This window comes from Chelonia mydas, chromosome 4 (genome assembly GCF_015237465.2).
Source record: "Chelonia mydas isolate rCheMyd1 chromosome 4, rCheMyd1.pri.v2, whole genome shotgun sequence".
Taxonomy (NCBI): Eukaryota; Metazoa; Chordata; order Testudines; family Cheloniidae; genus Chelonia; species Chelonia mydas.
Genome location: NC_057852.1, coordinates 49,595,820 through 49,614,629, shown reverse-complemented (window position 1 = coordinate 49,614,629; position 18,810 = coordinate 49,595,820).

Sequence of the window (18,810 nt, the reverse complement as noted above, 5' to 3'; positions counted from 1 at the left end):
TTGCACGCATACACATCTCTAAAAATTATATAAGGGCAGAGGAATAGAACAACACTTTATATAGCATGGAGTAATTAGTAGATGTAATGCCAATATATAAAGAGTAATATAACTTCCACAGTGGCATACTTAACAAGCTGATTCAACAGGAATATGGATAGGGGTTTGTTGTGTGGTGTTTGGGTTTTTTTGCCCATCGTCAATGTATTATAACTCAGTTCCTAATTAATAGGGCTGTCAATTAATTGCAGTTAACTCACATGATTAACTATATATATAAATATTTATATCATGATTAATCTCGCTGTCAAACAATAGGTTACCAGTTGAAATGTATTAAATATTTTTGATGTTTTTCTACATTTTTAAATATATTGATTTCAGTTACAGCACAATGCTCACTTTATATTATTTTTATTACAAATATTTGCACTGTAAAAATGGCAAACAACAGAAATAGTATTTTTCAATTCACCTCATACAAGTAATGTAGTGCAATCTCTTTATCATGTACATGCAACTTACAAATGTAGATTTTTTTTGTTACATAACTGCACTCAAAAACAAAACAGTGTAAAACATTAGAGCCTACAAGTCCACTCAGTCCTGCTTCTTGTTCAGCCAATCGCTAAGACAAAGAAGTTTGTTTACATTTATGGGAGATAATGCTGCCCGCTTCTAACAGTGTCACCTGAAAGTGAGAACAGGCATTTGCATGGCACTTTCATAGCTAGCATTGCAAGGTATTTATGAGTCAGATGCACTTAAGATTCTTATGTTCCTTCATGCTTTAACCATCATTCCAGAGGACGTGTCCATGCTGATAACGGGGTTCTGCTCGATAACTGTCCAAAGCAGTGTGGACTGAAGCATGTTCATTTTCATTATCTGAGTCAGATGCCATCAGCAGAAGGTTGATTTTCTTTTTTGGTGGTTTGGGCTCTGTAGTTTCCGCATCAGAGTGTTACTCTTTTAAGACTTTTGAAAGCATGCTCTAACCTCGTCCCTCTCAGATTGTGGAAGGCACTTCAGATTCTAAAACCTTGGGTCAAGTGCTGTAGCTATCTTTAGAAATCTCATATTGGTACCTTCTTTGTGTTTTATCAAATCTGCAGTGAAAGTGTTCCTAAAACAAACAACATGTGCTGGGTCATCATCTGAGATTGCTATAACATGAAATATAAGACAGAATGCAGGTAAAACAGAGCCAGAGACATCCAATTCTCCCTCCAAGGAGTTCAATCAAAAATGTAATTAATGCATTATTTTTTTAATGAGCATCATCAACACAGAAGCATATCCTCTGAAATGGTGGCCAAAGCATGAAGGAGCATACGAAGATTTACCATAACTGGCACGTAAATATCTTGCAATGATGGCTATGAAAGTGCCATACAAATGCCTGTTCTCACTCTCAGGTGACATTGTTAGAAGCGGGCAGCATTACCTCCCGTAAATGTAAACAAACTTGTTTGTCTTAGCAATGGGCTGAGCAAGAAGTATGACTGAGTGGACTTGTAGGATCTAAACTTTTACATAATTTTACACTTGTAAGTTTAACTTTCATGATAAAGAGATTGCATTACAGTACTTGTATTAGGTGAATTAAAATACTATTTCTTTTTTCTTTACTATGCAAATATTTGTAATAAAAATAAAGTGAGCACTGTATACTTTGATTCTGTGTTGTAACTGAAATCAATATATTTGAAAATGCAGAAAATATCCAAAACTATTTAAATAAATGGCATTCTCTTATTGTTTAACAGTGTGATTAATTGTGTGATTAATTGTGATTAATTTTTTTCATTGCTTGACAGCCCTACTAGTTAGTTGATGGGCTATTCCAATTCCCACAAATGGATCATACAGCTACCTAATCCATAATTAAGGAGTTGATGTATTTAGAATAAAACTAAAGAGTGTCATTGTTCTGTATATTTCTTCTTAGCATCACATTGTATACTTTATCCTTGATTTGGCCTCCATCAATAGTGATACTTCATGACAAAATTAAATCTCTTACAGCATTTCTTCCAAGTCAGTTGATCTTCCTTATTTCAACTGACTGCCTAAGTCAAAGTGCACGCATAGCTCACCAGGAACTTGAGAATTTTCTTTTTATTTCAGTAGGCAAGTTCTTAGTTTATTCTTCCATCCTTTAGGAGCCCCTCTGATGGTTTATTCTTCAGTGATCCTTGAATATTTTAGATCTTCCCCATGCAGGCCCTATAGTACTATGCACACAGTGGGGGAAAAAAGTTTATCACCTAAAACCTATCCAGAGAAGATAGATGTCAGAGCTGCATAATTGTGAATCCTTAATTGTCAAGCTTTGTCAAATGTTGTGTTGAGACTTACAAACCTTTCAGATGAACCTACTTTATAGGTGTCATGAGGGGAGCTATGTTTATTTGTCAAAAACAGACAAAACTTTTGGACAAATATCACCTCAGAAGTACCCTTATGTTTGTGACACATCTTGTTTTCACACGCATAAAATTGTTTGCAATGGCACATAAGCATTGCCAATATCATTGTACTTTTACTTTTGCAGGACATCTGTGTCCATGCTTAGTGCTTTTCTCTGACATTTCCCACCTTGCTACCACCAGTTCAGCACTGCTATTTGGTACCAAGGACTGGAGGTACAGTCCTAGTGTAGACAAGGACTGAATGCCTCATTAGTATTGTATCACTCCAGTGGGTCAATATGCATTATTGAGTCACGGTTTTGGCAGTTTAGCGCACTAGCTCTGAAACCTGCTAAGCCATTCACCACACCCTTTAATGGTGCACAGTGTGCCTGCTGCTTGTTCCAGGGTAGCTTCATGGCCACAGTCCTACCCTCTCTCATGTCCCCTATGTGGTGTCTCGTACTGCTGAAACAGACTCTTATATCCCTTGTTTTGTAGCAAAACCTGATTATTTATTTCTGTTATCTTTCCTTATGTAGTACTCAGCTAGTCTTGACTCTACCTGTTCTACCCTCACTTCAACTCCAGGGCAACAATTAAGGACACGTAGGCTAGTGCAAAATATAACTTTCTTAAGAGTTTTAAAATATTTATTTATTTATTTATTTAACTGGAAGCCTTCATGACAGTCCAGGCACTGCACCATGTCTCACCCTTCTGAGATATGAAAATAAGAGAGTTGTAAAAAGAGCATTAGTTAAGTTATAGCAAAATAACTCCATGCCAAAATTCCTCCCAGCAAACCTAGTTGCCCTATTGTTATAGCACTGTTCCCCTCCCCCAGTGTCCTCTTGAAGGAATGAGATATTCCAAAGGACTATGATCCATAAACTGGGGGAATGGTGGAAATCACTGGGATGCATGGAGGAGACCTAGTATCAGACAATGCATGCATCTGGATTTTAGTGCCCCTATTTCCTAGCTCTTTTTAAATGTCAATCCCTCTCCCTCACACCCGCACTGTCCTATACTTCAGGTAAAGATCAGGATACATTTCTAACCCTTGCACTTGAGGAGCACAAAGACTGAAAACCTAGCACATTCCCTGGTTTTAATTTCCCAAAGTAGGGAGAATGGGCTTTGGCCTCACTCGTCTCTGGGACCCAGCCAGCCGAGCTGACACACATGCTGCACCATTTCAAAGCATGTCCCAGCAGGTGTGCTCCTATTGTGATCCCAGGGACATCCTGTCTGCCCCAAACATAATGCTTCAGGGAGCTCCTACTGAGCCTGATCATGTGCACACTGCCCCCAATTCAGCTTCACAGCCAGGATCTGCCCTTTTTAATAAATAGGTTCTTTCTTCTTTTACAGTGTATCTCATAATTCAGCTTTATTTTATTGTATATTGACTCTTAGTGATTCAGGAGGATAACCCATGCTATTCAGCCACTTTATCCAAGGCCTGATCTTGCTCCCATTGAAATCAATAGCAAGACTTCCATAATAAGAACAGACTCAGGCAACAGATGCATATCTACCATATTCCTTCAAAGGTTTTGTCTGCCTAATAGAGTATTAAAGCTTCTCCATGTAACTTCTGAATAGTATTACATGTAATTCCATTATTAAAGTTTCACTTAATTTTATTCTGCTCAGGGGTTTCTGCTTAAAAAATAAACTGTGACTAATTTCTACTAAAGAATGAAAAATTTGAGCATATGGGGAAGTTAGAATTTATGATTAGGGATATAATTTTCTAGTTAAATTACACCACTACTTCATATAGTAATACATGGTCATGGTACCCTGCTTACTGCAGTTCTCTGTCATAATGGTCAGTGATATTGATTCACCTATGATTCTTCCTCTTACTAATTACATTATTTTATGTGGCTACCTGTTGTAACAGTCCCTTCAAAAGGGCATTATTATCAGCTTTACTCACAACAGTATTCACTTTGAAGTCTCATCTCATCTACTAGAGAGCCTATCTAATTATTGCTAGCACCCCTAGTACTCCTCAATGTGCTGTTGTGGATGAGATCATTGACTATATATGCCTACCTGCTTTTAGAGATATCTAGTTCTTTGAGCACAAAGTAGAACTCAACAAGATTATACTGTTAGAGCTTTGGTGCATAATCATTCCTTACTGAAGTAAAAAGGCCACTGAAGTAAATGAGCCTTTTGAGTTGACTGAATAAGGAGTAAAGAATTTGTCCCTAAATTTAGAGTGCAGTATTTCCATTATTGATGGAAATTCAACCCCTTGAACAAATGTGCAGATCATTGCATGATCATTAAATATTCAGATTTTTGCTAAGACACCATTTTCTCAATGACAACTATTGGGGCAATTTTATTAAGAAGTCATTGTATTCTACTGGGAAAACAAATTTAATTTACATACCATGCAATGTAATTTACACACACACACACACAGAGGAATTATGTATATATATTTCCAATGAGAATTTAGGAGCCTTTTAGAAATGGGATTATGCCCCTAAATCACTTTTACTATAGGAGCTTAATTTTAGCCAACCATTTTTAAAAACCTTGTTCAAAGATGCTGCTTATCTATGTATATCATTGTATATTTACATAAGAACATAAGGATGGCCATACTGGCTCAGAGCAAGGGTCCATCTAGCCCAGAATCCTCTCTTCTGACAGTGGCCAATCCGAGTGCCCCAGAGGGAATGAACAGAACAAGTAATCATCAGTGATCCATCACCTGTTGCCCATTCCCAGCTTCTGGCAAAAAGAGGCAAGGGACACCATCCCTGTCCATCCTGACTAATAGTGATTGATGGACCTATCCTCCATGAACTTATCTAGTTCTTTTTTGAACCCTGTTATAGTCTTGGCCTTCACAACATCCTCTGGCAAGGAGTTCCAAAGGTTGACTGAGTTGTGTGAATAAATACTGACTTTTGTTTGTTTTAAATCTGCTGCCTATTAATTTCATTTGGTGACCCCTAGTTCTTGTGTTATGAGAAGGAGTAAATATTTTAGACATCTATGTTTTCTTAAAATTGTATCTGAAATCTCTAACATAGACCATCAGGTACAGCCTTAAGGGCAAAGAGAAATTATATCTGTTTCATCTACTACTTGCTGGAAATGACATGCAAAGACTCCATGTTTCTAAAATTATATTAGCCTTGTATATAGAGATGCTACAATTGCAATTAGATGTACAACTACATGCACAACTACTGGTGCCTCCTTCTCCCTTCAAGTTCCTGTGTACCTCCCTCCATCTAGATTGCTTCAAGAACCATGCCCCTCCATTTCCTCCTGCCAAGTTGTCATACAAAAGAAGAAAATATGAAGGACCATCTCCTATGCTTTGAAAAATGTTTGAGATGAGTAATTCCTTGTCGTAGTCCCAAATATAGAAAACAAGCATGATACTTGTATGGGTATCTGGCTATGGGATGTCTGTAAGCATGTTTATGAGCAGAGGTGGTGTTTGCATGTGGTACATCTAGAAACTGTCGTCAGCCCCAGATCTCAGTTTGGCTTCCAATGTATTACTGACTCGTTCTCCAGATATCAACAGCACACAACTCAGTTGTTAAAAATATGATTTAAATAAAGCATGTGTAATTTACAAAGGCATCTGAAATGAAGTGAAAGTGAACTGGGTGTGGAGATACCTGCTCATATGTGCAGCTCACCACAGCTGGACCTATTGACTGCAGTGGTGAGCTTAGGCCTCAGAATTGCACAATTGCCGAAGTAGCATACTATTGTTGCTATTTTTGTAAAAGATTACTAGTGTTCACCTATTTATGCATTGCAATATGTAGTGTAAGTCAATTTCCTCTGAGTTACACCTATTCTCTTCAACAAACATTCTCCATTTTCATATTGTTTTCATAGAAGCAAGAAAGTGTGGGATGCAAAAGAGACTTGAGCCCTATTTCCCAGTTCAGGAAATCACTTCAGCACGTGCTTAAGTCCATCCCTATTCAGGACAGCACATATTTAAAGTTAGCACATGCTTAAGATCTATCTCAGATAGGCCTGCCTTCCTGAATTGAGGTCATGGTAAATTAACCTTTGCAGGATACAACATGACTTCCTGCACCTGCTAATCCAACTCTGGAGCAAGATTCCCTTACTCATCCACTTACGCCCTATTTAACACCAGGCAGGTTCAGCCCCAGAGTCAAAAAATCTCATTTGACATGTTCTTTTTTGAGAACTGTTTCGAATTTTCCAACTGACTTGAGGTTGACTGCAATGGGAGGAGAGGACTTACAGCAGAGAGCAATCTACAGCCCTGCTGGAAGTCATTGCCTGCATCAAGGATAAATTGATACTCTGCAAACAGGAGTGAGGTATTCAACAAAAGCATGTCTGACCCCAGTCAAGATAAGCTAAAGTATTGTGTGAGCCTAAAACAATGGAAGAATTAACACGCTAAATGATTTTTCTGTGTGTGTGTGGTCATGATGATTCACTTGAGATCAACTGGAGATCAAGTAGAAGAGTAAAAAAGCTGTATGAATTATGCCTACACAGTATGCTTTACATTTTTTTTAAAAGCATAGTAGTAGCAAGAGTAAGTTTTGTATTGCCAGTGCAAATGCTATTTATTCTGTGGTAAATACAATACTTCAGTTTTAATGGTTGTCAATCTGGTACCTTTTCACAAACATTATGTTCACATAAAATTTAAATTATTAAAGCCACCTATTCTCACTCCATATTTAAAATATACAGTATGGTACTGAAAATAAATGTCTTGGATAGCATGGATATAGGTATTCATTTTCAAGTATTAAGAGTTCTGGCCCTATCTAATAAAATATAACTTACTAAATTGGAGAATCTCAATCTTTTCTCAGCTATGGCACTGAAAAAGCCCCACTAAGGTGAAAAAGGGTTTTGATAAGTAACTTTTAAAAAGAGATAGAAAATGTCCAATGAACTTACTGAAAAGGGAAGGAAAAGAAATTAAAATTACAAGATTCTGTTACCCTTAATTATGAGGTGTAAGAATGTTACAGTTAATTCTCACATACTAACAATGAATAGAAGAGATTTTCACTAAGGTGCTTTCCACAATGACTGCACCACAACTAAAGGGGGGCAGAGTTTGTCTGGGCTTACCCAAGGAAGGGCAGCTCTGCTTAGGGGGGTAGGGGTGGAGAGGAAGGTCAGAAACTGCTGTAAAAATGGTGCTCGGTGGTCAGCTTTGCAGCAGTGACTCCCCTCCTCCCCCCAGGAATGTGCATAAAGGTACAAAACCTGGGTGGGGCAAGTCTCTTTGTTCCACGCAGTGAGAAAGCCAGCATCCACCCTCCCTCCCCTAATTGTGGCGAATGCCAGGCTGGATTAGGACCTGCTGTGGGCATTACATTAGTCGCCCCTTTTAAAGTGGGGCTGGGAAGGAATTTTTCCCACACCACCAGAATTGGCTTTGATGCAGTGTGGTCACAGCGGGTGTGAAGAAGGACCTTTTCTGATTAATAGAAAAGGTGGTATGCCATATGCCATATGTTGTAAGGTTGGGTGGATGTTCAGTGTAGGTACTCTATAGGGAGGTAAAGGACTGGTAAAGGACTTAAAAGGAGGTATTGGATAAAGGAACAGAATGCGGGAGAGGGTTGGGGACTCCTATGATTGATACGGCAGGGAGCCAACCTCCCCCACTACCCCATTCTCATAGCACTGGATGAATGGACTATAAGGTGGATAGAAAGCTGACTATAAGGTGGATAGAAAGCTGGCTAGATTGTCAGGCTCAATGGGTAGTGATCAATGGCTCCATGTCTACTTGGCAGCCGGTATCAAGTGGAGTGCTCCAAGGGTCGGTGCTCGGGCCGATTTTGTTCAATTTCTTCGTTAATGATCTGGATGATGGTGTGGATTTCACCCTCAGCAAGTTTGCAGATGACTCTAAACTGGGAAGAGAGGTAGATATGTTGGAGGGTAGGGGTAGGATACAGAGGGCCCTAGACAAATTAGAGGATTGGGCAAAAAGAAATCTGATGAGGTTCAACAAGGACAAGTGTAGAGTCCTGCACTTAGGACAGAAGAATCTCATGCACTGCTACAGACAAGGGACCTAATGGCTAGGCAGCAGTTCTGCAGAAAAGAACCTAGGAGTTACAGTGGACGAGAAGCTGGATATGAGTCAACAGCATGCCCTTGTTGCCAAGAAGGCTAATGGCATTTTGGGATGTATAAGAAGGGGCATTGCCAGCAGATCTAGAGACATGATCATTCCCCTCTATTTGGCATTGGTGAGGCCTCATCTGGAGTACTGTGTCCAGTTTTGGCCTCCACACTACAAGAAGGATGTGGAAAAATTGGAAAGAGTCCAGTGGAGGGCAACAGAAATGATTAGGGGACTGGAGCACATGACTTATGAGGAGAGGCTGAGGGGACTGGGATTGTTTAGTCTGCAGAAGAGAAGAATGAGGGGGGATTTGATAGCTGCTTTCAACTACCTGAAAGGGGGTTCCAAAGAGGATGGATCTAGACTGTTCTCAGTTGTAGTAGATGACAGAACGAGGAGTAAGGGTCTCAAGTTGCAGTGGGGGGGGGGGGTTAGGTTGTATATTAGGAAAAACTTTTTCTCTAGGAGGGTGGTGAAGCACTGGCATGGGTTGCCTAGGGAGGTGGTGGAATCTCCTTCCTTAGCGGTTTTTAAGGTCAGACTTGAAAAAGCCCTGGTTGGGATGATTTAGTTGGGGATTGGTCCTGCTTTGAGCAGGGGTTTGTACTAGATGACCTCCTCAGGTCCCTTCCAACCCTGAAATTCTATGATTCTAACTCTTGCCAATTCATCTGCATCTCTTTTAAAACAAAATTGTGCCCAAAATTAAATGTAGCCCCTCATGTGATGTTGAAACAGTGCCAAACAGAGCAGAATACTTACCTTGCTTTTTAATGTGCAATAATCCAATTAATATAACTTAATACAGCATTAGTCAGTTTTCCAACTTTCACTTTGTTGACTCATAGTCATCTTCATTTACTATTAGATCTGGTAATATACCAGGAGGAAAACTCAAAAATATGTTACAAATACTTTGTAATTTTCTGTATTTGTTTGATTTTCTGTATTTGAGACCTTTAATTGTTGTACGTATATGAACTTTTTAATCTGTTCTGTGAGATTTTGGTACACACACATGCATTTATTTGATAATAAATTCTATCCTCTAGATTACTAGGATGACCAGTGTGGAAGCTTAAATTCTGACATGAGATACTTTGTATTTCACAGGTACCACATTTTGTTTGTGACATTCCTGAATAATTTCAACAAAGCAAATATTGGGACAGGTTCATGAATGTTTTGCAAACCCAAAGAAAGAAGGGGGAAAAAAGCTACAATTTGTTACTTTGCTCTTTGGCAAATACTGTTCAATAAGCTGTGTCCACTATACTCAAGGAGTATTATATTGTAATTGGTGGCATTATTGCTATACTGCTGAAGTTGTGCATTTGGTTATTAGTGCCTTTACTCAAGCCATGCTCTCTTCTTCACTGTGCAGGGGAGGAGAGCAAATGAAACTAAAATTGAGATCAGTAGTGTTCAAAAATCAGCAACAGCAGAGCATGGCAACTATGAAGCTTTCCCTATTCTGAAAACTCCAAAAATCCATGAAGTTGAGTGTTTTGGGGCATCTTAATTTTGGGAAGGAGGGAGGAGGGAAACTGTAACATAGCCTTTCTACATGACCTAGTCCCCCTAAAAGGCTGATGAATTTTCTGGTCAAAATCTTGGGATACTTTTTAATGCTTCTACTGTGCACCTGTGTGGGAGGGAGCTACTTTGAAGACATATAGGGAAAAGAGCTACGAGGGAGAATATCCATGCCATAGTTATTAATTAAATTTCTCAATTTCTACCCCTTATTCTGATACCTGTGCTATCAGTTGATGTTTAAAAAGCATCAGGTAAAATTTAATATAATACTAAGTTATCGTATTACTTTTCAAGAGCTGATATAGCAAACATTATTATAATCCCATAAAGTGTCCATGTTGTATTTCCAGCTCATTATCTCATATGCATTCAGAGGCAGGTGTTAGCCTGCTTTGTCTTTCCCCAAGATTTCTGCTTATAGGAGCAAGTAATATGAGAAGGCTAAAATAAATCTTTCTAGTACTCCACATAAAGGAGAAGTTTTCCAAAGTACTGGCAAATTAGTTATGAGAATCTCAGTCATCATGCCTGCTAGCTAAAACCTAAGCAGTGGGTGTGACAGCATGTGCTCCTGTATTCACACCCTACTCATTATTGTAATAATCTTTGTACAAAATATCCCTTGTTAGGTATCATTTGAAAACTAATAACTCATTGGTTAATAATATGGTGAAATATATATAGCAACATTATGTGTAAACTTATGAAATCCCCCCATATGATGTTAAAGTGAGTTCAGACTCACTTAGCCCTAGTTAGGCAGAACTGGTCAAGCAGACGTGGTGCCCTGAGTGCCAACTCTGCAGCTCCCATTCACCAGGAACTGTGGCCAAAGGGAGCTGCAGGGACAGTGCCTGTGGGCAGGGGCCGTTATATGCAGAGATCCCCTGACCCCCTACCTAGGAGCCACTGCCAGAGGGATGTGCCGGTCACTTTCAGGAGTCGCCCAAGGTAAGCGCCACTCCTCACCCCCTCCCTCACCCTAACCCCCTGCCCCAGCCTGGTGAAAGTGAGTGTGTGTGGCGGGGGGGAGAGAGCGAGTGGCAGAGGGAGGGGCAATGGAGTGAGTGGGGTGTGTGGCCTCAGAGAAGGGCAGGACAAGGGTGTGGCCTCGGGGAAGGGGCAGGGCAGGGCAAGGGTGTTTGGGTTTGTGCAAAATGACAGTTGGCAACCTCCCCCCTCCCAGCCTGTTTTGTGTGTGTTCCATCTGAAGATCCAGATATGGTAGGTGAGGTCTGAGACCGCTTACAGATTGGGACCCATAGGCGAGTTAGGTGGTGGACTACCTATTTTCTCCCAGTTTGTGCATCAATCTGTGGCTTAGGCATTCAGACACCTGGCATGGGGAAACAGTACATCTGCTTACAGGAAGAAACACAGCCACCTCCAAAAATGTTACTGGAAAAATTTAGGTGCCAAGCTATTTTAGGTGCCTACAAGGTCAGGAGAAACTAAGTGGAGGGTTTTTGTATTCCCCTGGTGCCTGATTCTGAGTTTTACGTGTCTAAAGTGGCAGTTACGCACCTAAATTCTTTTGTGAAACTCACCGTTGCTGTTTAAAAAAAATCTCTTATTTCTACTCTGCATGTCTAGCTTCAGCTTCCAAAACCATTGGTTGTGGTATGCTTTTTCTCCTAGATTTAAGAGAGGGCAAAATTTCAGTTGCAAATCTGGGTTCAAATTCCACCCCTCTAGTCCACATGCAGATTGAGGTGTTTGAATTCTGGAGCCTATTTCTATTATTATTATTTTTACTATTATTTATTATTATTTATTTTATTTTTATGCCTATTTTTGAGCAGAGGTTCCCCTTCTCAAGTCGACCATGGGGGGTGAAGGATTGGGGAGAGGTATGATTCAGTCCTAATTTAGACAATATAGTTTAGATGTATTGAACACCGTTTGAACAGATGTAGGCTCAGAATGTTACTTTAAAAAAAAAATAGTGTATTGTTCCAGTGTGTTTTTAAGGAATTAATTAAATCAATTATTAATAATAAAAGGTGGAAAGTGCCAGAGCCTTTGGTCAAAACAGCTACTTACATGGATTTAAAGTTGATTTTAAGTTTTGTTTTTAGTTTTACAGAAGATCAGGATAGTTTATATAATGCAATGCATGTCAAAGGATCCGAATTTTACTGTATCTCCCTAAATGGAACGACTGTGTGAAGAGATAAGAGTGAGTCTTTAAAAAGGGCGGGGGGGAGAAGGAGAAGAAGGTAGGAAATAAAGTAGCACATTTTTAGAGAAATCCATTTTCAAACAAAACAATGTGGATAAAGACCTGCCCCTGCAGTCCATTTACACTCAAATATGACATTAGACTGTGTGTGGACTACAAGATTAGTCCCTAAATATTCACTGCTCAGAAACTGTAGATATTGAAATAGTTATTTTTCATGCAAAGTACAGTGTGCTTTTCTGATTTTTTTTTAGAGGTACTAGTTATCAAATCAGCGTGTTTTACAGTAACTATCCTTGTTGAAGTTAAAATTATTTTGGACAGGATACCTAATATTCAGTATCAGAAATGAAAGTCATTCAGTGGGAAAAAGCCTATCAGCTCTGTGTTTTGTGGCATACAGTAATTGCAAAGTTAATTTTGCAAATCTCATAAGCCGAGCACTTTGAAGATTTATCTGAATTCTTTAAATGTTGGGCCTAATAATGTTACATGTATTTTGAACAGGTTTATTAAACTCAAGTAAATTATTCTTAAGGCTAAAAAATAACTTTGAATTTATTTCAAATTGATCTCACTTTTTGTCTCTATGAATTTTAAAAGGAATAAAGCTTGGTATAAAACACAAGTGAATTGTAAAGGAAATCACATCTGTTTAAAACAAATTATATGCCCCTCAGCCTAATAGGAGGAGATGATTCCTTTTTTTCTTGATTAAGAAAAAAAATGCTTTCCAAATATATTTTTTAACTACTAACCAGCCATAGAATTTGTGATAGTTACATACAGATCTTAAAAAATTCCACTTTGCAGTAATGTATACAAAGATTTTCTTTGCATTATCTGTAGCTCCTGCTAAACAACGTGCAAGTGAATTTGCCACTCTGTATTTTTAAAATATAACACTAATGTGAATGACTGGAGATTTTTTTCACTTTGTCAAGGTTCCTTCCCCACTCTGAACTCTAGGGTACAGATGTGGGGACCTGCATGAAAGACCCCCTAAGCTTATTCTTACCATCTTAGGTTAAAAACTTCCTCAAGGTACCAACTTTGCCTTGTCCTTGAACCCTATGCCGCCGCCGCCACCAAGCATGTTAAACAAAGAACAGGGTAAGAGCCCACGTGGAGACATCTTCCCCCCAAAATATCCCCCCAAGCCCTATGCCCCCTTTCCTGGGGAAGGCTTGACAAAAATCCTCACCAATTTGCATAGGTGAACACAGACCCAAACCCTTGGATCTTAAGAACAATGAAAAAGCAATCAGGATCTTAAAAGAAGAATTTTAATTAAATAAAAAGTAAAAGAATTACCTCTGTAAAATCAGGATGGTAAATGCCTTACAGGGTAATCAGATTCACAACATAGAGAATCCCTCTAGGCAAAACCTTAAGTTACAAAAAGACACAAAAACAGGAATATACATTCCATTCAGCACAACCTATTTTACCAGCCATTTAACAAAAGGAAATCTAACGCATTTCTATCTAGATTACTTACTAACTTAACAGAAGTTCTGAAGAGTATTCCTGACCTGGTCCCGGCAAAAGCATCCCACAGACACAGACCCTTTGTTCCCCCTGCCCTCTTCCAGCTTTGAAAGTATCTTGTCTCCTCATTGGTCATTTTGGTCAGGTGCCAGTGAGGTTATTTTGGTTTCTTAACCCTTTACAGGTGAAAGGGTTTTGCCTCTGGCCAGGAGGGATTTTATAGTTCTGTATATAGAAAGGTGGTTACCCTTCCCTTTATATTTATGACGCACTTAAGCCGAATTGTTGAATTATACTTGAAACCCCAATAGACTTGTTTCTCTAGTGCACCCAAGAGTGAGACTTTTTCCTGACGCTTTTAATTTGACATAAATCAGTAGTGATTTTCTGAGAACAGAATGTGAACTTCAGTCTCTTCTCTAGATTAACCAATCTTCTTTTGGATTTTAAACACATGTCTGTACAGCACCCAGCAAATTTTGGATGCCAGTATATTGTATGTAATAATGAACCCTGCTGCTCAAATACAGATCCAGATCTGGGTTCAGATTCTGAACACTTCCAAAATTAGGTCGTGTTAAGAGTCAAGAAGAGTTTTGGAGTTTGTCTTTAGCATACAAATACTTTTGTCTTTGTTTTCAAGCCTGGGACAATATCTGTAACAATATAGGGCAGATTACGATGCAAAAAATAAATCTCTTTCTAAGGCTTTTGATGTGGAAAGTACAATCTAGCTAAGGTGATATCTGTGAGAGTTCCTTTTACTGTGTGCTGCATTCAAAAAGTACAGCGCTTTTACATCCCCCTACCTTTTTAATTTGTAGGTTGATTTTTAATGAGTAATAGGTGCTATTAGTGTTAAAGATTTAGTTTAGTACTTATCAATATTAATTTGCAGTTTATGGAATTTATATGTCTTGTATTTATTTTAAACAAATATTTCATTTATCTAAGGAGATATCACAACGTGTACCAAGCTAGTTGTTAGAGTTATTATTCATATGGTAACATTAGTGTTAAATGTGTTGTACAGTTAAAGACTTCTGAAGTTCATGAACTATGGAGATTATCAAATGTTGAAGGGGAAGAGATTTAAAAGACCTACATATATTGGAATTTAATTCCCTCCCTCCCCCAAATCTGTGGCATTTATTTATTTATGCAGGTGGAACAAATAGCATTGTTTTGAATAAAATAAAACAATTATTAATTGAAATAACTACTTAAACACAGGGTTGGTTGCAATCCATTTTTATTATTTGTAAAATTCTTAACTCATTGCAGTTGAGTTCCTATACTGGACTGGAGCAAAGTTTAATGGTTCTGTACGGGTCCAGCAGCTCCAAGGAACTGAAATCTGAAACTAAGTTCCTGAAGAGCCCTGAAGCTGAACAGAAATAGGGCTACAGAAGGAGCTCCAACCCTTTTTGAGCTTAGCTTCAGCCTTGCTGATCTCAGGAGAGTGAGAGTGACCCCAGAAACTGAGCTCTGAGAAGCTCCAAAACTGCACAGAAAGTAAAGCTGCAGAGGAGCAGGTCTTCTGCACAGATTAAGAGCTCTACATGATCTCAGCTTCAACTCTGTGGAACTGGAGCTCTTGAGAACTGAAGCTAAGATCCTGATCTCTGTGTGTTTCCAAGATGTTCTAATCGTGCAAAAGTTAAGACTTCCATGGATTTGTTTTTTCCTGACTCCTCGTGTATGCTGCAGACCTCAGGAGCTCTGCAGAGTGTCTTGCTCCTTACTTTCTACAGCTACTGTCTATGCAGTCCAGGAGCTGAACAGTTCCCAGCAGATATCCCTCAGATTCTCCCTTCTGCTTACTACATTCATGTTGTCCATTCCTATTTTCCTCAGACTCCCTGGATTTTAATGATGTGCAGGAAGGAATGGGGAATAAAATGAGGAGGCAGATATTATGGGATTCTGTGCAATTCCCAGTCTCTGTAGTGAATTGGGAGCTCGAGGGAGTCATCGACCATATTGAACCACTTTAAGTTTTATTCATTGAAGCGATAAACTAACTTAGTTGTACACTGATATGCAAACTTTTACACTCTTCATTGCGGTCCCCAGCACCATTATAAACTGTTGCAGTTGTAGTTTTGAATGTTGGCTGTCTTACAAACAGAATATCATTTGGTGGCTTGTGTGACCATTCCAGACTAGGGAATGGTGAATGATAAAATCTTTTGAGTGTGTGAGAATTTTGAAATTTTCAAGTTGCCTTATACAGAAAATTTGGTCAACATTTACATTCCTAAAATATATTCAGTGTTATACTAAATCTACTTTCAGGCCATGGGACCCAAATGCTTCAAATTTCAATGGAGGATAATTTTTGAACACTTGTAACACAACCCTCCTTTTCTCAAGAATTTACTGTATTGTGAAAGAAAGCATGAACTTTTTCAAGCCAAAATATTATTTCTAGACAAAATTGAAGTTGATATTGGAAGCCTCATTTATACCTAAATTCTGTACACAGTGCAAGAATTGTAAATGGCTGTCCTCCATGAAGAAGTGTATGTGACAAGTAGGAAAATAGTGGATCTGAAATAGCACCCACATTAAAAAGTGAAGTGAAAAAGAAGCTGTGGTGGTAGCAGTAATAATTGGGTGTGGGGGAGAAAAAAACAGTTTTGAACAAGCAAGAAACTGCCTAAATCTTCATTCCCTGATTTGACTCCTTTCACTTCAGTGTCTTATGGCAGACATAAATTTGACTAATTCTCTCTCAACTTAAATGAGGACAACTCAACTAACTACTCTACTCAAATAGCAATTTAAATACAGTAGTGATTAAAAAGAATTATTAAAAAGCTTTCTGGAATCCATTTTGACAAAATGCAAAGTGTGATTATAAATCAGCATTTCATGTACCATGTTTCACTGTGGCACAGGGTTCTGGAACTTTTCCAGTTTATGGGTTACTGTAATAGAGAGAGAGAACCTTATGATTGGGAATAGAGGTTATAGTTTCATTTGCAATCCCCCTAATGTATTAGCAATGTAATGATATGTCTACACTGCAAATTAAGCCCAAAGGGTTTGGATTCAGACCTCTTCCATCTATTCAACATTACACTAACCCAGAGTTTGAACCCAGGGCCTCAGGATTCCATAGGGGTGAAGGGTCCGAGCCTGAGCCAAGCTGGGACACAGGGTTCAAGCCTTATTGCTTTGCAATGTAGACATAGCCTCACTGGCCTTGTCATCTGGGAGTCCACCAAAAGTGTCTCATGGGCTGATTTCCTTTGTCCTCTGGACAGTCAAGTTTGGAGGACAGGGAAGTTTACCCACAGGGCACCACAAACAAAGGGGAAGAGTGCCTATGTTTTGGGACGATGCTAAGAAGTCTGGGATATGGTGATTGGACTGAGGGCTGCATAATGCAATGTAGATGTTGGACCGCCAGGTTGGGACCCAGGTTTCAATAATGCCTAACCTGGGTTACACATGAGTGTAGACGCTCAAGTTCTAGGTTAACAAATCCAGGGCTTGCTAACTCAAGTTCTGCTAACCCTGGGCTTATATCACAGTGTAGACATGCCCACATGTAAGGCTGCTAAAATGGAAAGCCAATATTGAAAAAAGTATTTAAATATGACAAGTGTTTTGTTCTTTTTGAAGAGAAGGCTTTTGTGCTTAATTTCATCTTGCCCTTCTATCCATTGTTCTATTACTGTTTCTCGCCTTGCTCCCCTGCATATGCAAGCTGGATGCAGGACTTGGATTTTTCCTTTTCACTTGTTCCCCTGTATATGCTGTCTGGCTCCCTGCTATACTGTTCCTTCCTCTTATGCTAACACTTCTTGACTCCTTTCCCTCTGGTGACTTATGGTTGTGGCTGGTGCCTCCAGTGGCTGAAAGTTGCTTCTGTTTTATCTCTCCCTCCAGTGGCCCTGAGTGGAAATTATTTAGATGGCTCCTTTTCTTTGTTTTCAGCTACCTCTATCAGCCTGCAGGCCTATAGTAGCAACCCATGAGAGAGGAAGAGAAACAAACCTCTTATAACATCTGCCAGTTCTTTGCAGACTCCCTGCAAGTATTTTACAATCACAATTTGAGAATCACTGAGAACATACAATGGTAGTTTATAATTCTAATGCTAATTCTAATTCTAAACTTTTTAATAAGACATGATATACTTAGGCCTTATGCCACCCTTGGGATACTCCACAGGAGGGAGAAGGCAATAAATATCTTTCTCCGATGCAAGCACCAAAATACGATTTCATTTCACTTTCAGATTCCTGTTTGGGACCAAGCTTCATGCTGACCAAAAATCTATGGTTCAAGGGAGGTACAGCCCACCAGCTAAGGGACATGGGCAGGCAAATGCCATAATTCCCCATGCTAACTAACTGGGGGAATGGTCTAATCTATTTCAAAGGTCCAGAAAGGTGTGTCTGATAGTGAATTCCCTATGACCAGTCTTGTGTCACTATTCTGATAAAAAGTTTCCATGGTTGTCACTGCTCCAGCCCCTCCCCCTCATATTACCTCTTTGGTTCTAGTATGTCAGAGCAGCATTTTTAATTATTAAATTGGCCCAAGAGCCAAGGACCCTGCAACCAACTTTTCCCTTCACCACACTCCAGTGAAGAACCGGAGTGTCTGTGAAATGTGGATTTCACCTGGAGAATTCCCTGGCAAAATTCCCCTGTTAGCCGCTTCTGTTCGCTAGCTCCTCTGGTCACTTAGGAGTGGGCTTCTTAAAGCCCTGGTCTCTCTGAGCAGCCCCACCCCTTGATTAAGGGTTGATGGGTGCTAAAAGGCTTAGGGACTACAGCCTCGTAAAGAAGCTCTCAGCTCTCAGTCTTGCCTAACAGGCCGCTAGGCTCAGCACACACACGGTCAGCACATGGTTCCCCAAACAAACAGAGCGCACGGTATATTTCAGCACAGTGAGTATTTCAACAGGGGAGTTTTGCAAGGGAGTTCTCCAGAGGGAGTGTGATCAGGGGCTAGAACTCAACATTCTTTAAACTTAAAAGACAAAAACACCGCCTTGATATAAACACAACAACAAAGAA